Source organism: Mandrillus leucophaeus, unplaced genomic scaffold (assembly GCF_000951045.1).
Source record: "Mandrillus leucophaeus isolate KB7577 unplaced genomic scaffold, Mleu.le_1.0 Scaffold395, whole genome shotgun sequence".
In the NCBI taxonomy this organism is placed as follows: domain Eukaryota; kingdom Metazoa; phylum Chordata; class Mammalia; order Primates; family Cercopithecidae; genus Mandrillus; species Mandrillus leucophaeus.
In genome coordinates, this window is record NW_012104198.1 from 2,143,406 (window position 1) to 2,146,159 (window position 2,754).

Sequence of the window (2,754 nt, forward strand, 5' to 3'; positions counted from 1 at the left end):
GGACTGAGTATCTCCTGGCTCTGTGGATTTGGGGGCTGGGTTGGGCTTGGGGGTTGAAAACACTCTGATTTCAATCCCTTTTGGCTAGGAGAAGGGCAGGTATGGGTCAAGGTATGGGAGATGGATGGTTGGTGATGTATTCTGGAAGATGGGGATCCAGGAGAAATGAAAGAACGTGGTTTGAGGAGTCCATCTACAGCCAGTGAGGCAGGCCAGGGGGTCCTGAGACATTCCTCCTTGGATATCATCTGCGCCAGCTTCCTGATTCACAGATGGGGAAACTGAGACCCAGAGAAACACATAGAGGAGACTTAAACCCAGGCTTCCTGACAGCAAACAACTCTGAATTTAACCCTAATAAAAGCATCACTTGGTTTGGTGAATTTCCTTTCCTTATGGACGCCCCCTACATTCTCTCTTCTGGGCTACTGGCTACACTAGGTTAGTGTGTGGCTGAGTTCTGTAGAGCACTGAGCAGACAGACCATGGATTCAGGTTGATCTGGGTTCCAGTCCCTGGGTGAGAGAATCATTTACCTTCTCTTGCCTCAGGTTGCTAATCTGTGAAATAGGGATAATTCATTTAGTCACCAAATATTTATTAACTTCCATTATGTGCCAGCCCTAGGGATACAAAGGTGGGCAAAGTAGACATTGTCTCTGATGTATAGTTGAGCATGGAAGGCAGACAAGTAATTACAACATGGTGTGGCAGAACTAAGATCCATGGGTTATAGAAGCATGCAGATGGCAGGAGAACTTAACCTGGCCAACACACAAGGAATGAGTTGGAGTTAGCCAGGCAGCAAATCAAAGGATGCAATGTTCTGGGCAGAGGGAACAGCATGTGCAATGACCTGGAGGTTAGAGAGTGAGCTCAGGCCTTTGGGGAACTGAAAGTATTTCAGTCCAGCTGGGGAGGAGAGTGTGGGGCTGAGGAGAGGAAGGATGGAGAGGTAGGCCAGATAACAAAAAGCTTTGACGCTATGACGCGAATTTTGAACTTCATCCTAAAGATAGTGGGGACTTCTAAAGGCTTTTAAACAGAAAAGTCATGATGAAGTTTGTGTTTCAGAATGATCATTCTGGCTATGGAGAGTAGATATAGAGAAACAGTCCTGGAAGGAAGAAAAGTAGGGAGGAGGCTTTTAAAATAGTTTAGGTGGTAGGGGACAGTGGCTTGGACTAGAGTAGTGGCAGTAGAATTGCAGAGTCTAGAGATTTGGGAGGTAGAATTGGCAGGACTTGGGATTGACAGACATGTGGGACTTGAGGAAGAGGGAGCAGTCAAGGTTGACTCCCAGGTTCTGGCTTGGACAACGGCTGGATGGGAGTGCTATTCCCTGGTAAAGGGAACATCAAAGCTGTTAGCACTCAGTGCTAGGTACATAGTAAGTACTTGGTGAAGGGTAGCCATGATTACTATCTTGAGTTCAGTTTTAGATGTGTAGTGAGTGAAACATATGGGGCTAGAGTGAGATGATCATGAGAAGATTCAATGTGATAATGTGCATTTGGCACAGAGCCATGAACACAACAGGCCTGGTAAACATGAAAGTCCCCTCCTCCCATTAAGTCTCATGAGCAGAAAACACTACTTAGAACCCATTTATTACTTACACCTTTCAGGGAAGAACTTCAACTAGGGTTAGTATCTGAAGGGAGGCAAGGCTATACTCAAAACAGCTTTCCCATGGTCTCTTTCAGTCAACCTGTTGTATGGCTTGTCTCCTAAGACTGGAAGTGAACTCCAAATACCTTCTTGGTTCATCAGCTCATCTGAACCCCATAACCATTCCCTGAGGTAGTCTGGGTAGGCATTATCATTCCCGTTTTACACATGGGTAATCTCAAAAGCAACACAATGACTTGCTCAAGATCATACAGTTGGTAATGGTCCATCTGTGCCTGGAACTGAGGTCTTTCTGGCTCCAAAGCCTAGGATCCTTCCACTGCACCACCATGCAGACTACTTTATTGAACACTTCCTGTGTGCTGGGCACAACACCAGGCCCTTCAGAAGCATTAATCTCTGATCCTCAGATTGGAATTATCATTGCCAATTTATAGAATAGAAATTGAGGATGGGTGCTCACTTCGCACCACATATACTAAACTTAGAACGATACAGAGAAGATTAGCATGGCACTATGCGAGAGGATGACACGCAAATACGTGAAGCGTTCTATAAAAAAGTAAACAACAACAATAACAAAAATTGAGGACGGGGTGGGAGTTAAATGACTGACAAAGATCAATCAGACAGGAAGGGCAGAGCTAGAATTAGCGTGTAGCTCTCCAGCTACTCAATAGCAGGGATTCTGCCAACCCCATTTCGAGACGCTGACTGGTGACAGAGCTGATTCATAAACCTCGATCGACCCAAGCAAACTCAGTTTTAGAAAAAGGCTGGGCTTGGCCAGGCGCGGTGACTCACGCCTGTAATCCCAGCACTCTGCGAAGCCGAGGCGGGAGGATCGCTTGAGCCCAGGAGCTGGAGATCAGCCTGGGCAACATAGCGAGACTTTGTCCCTACAAAAAAGTGAAAAAAAAATTAGCCGGGCGTAGTGGTGCGCGCTTGCGGTTCCAGCTATTCGGGAGACTGAGGCGGGAGGATCGCTTGAACCTGGGAGTTGGAGTTTGCAGTGAGCTATGATCGCGCCACCGCATTCCAGCCTGGGCGACAGAGTGAGACCCCCGTCTCGATTAGAGGCGGGGGAGGGGGGGAAAAAAAAAAAAAAAAAAAAAAAAAAAA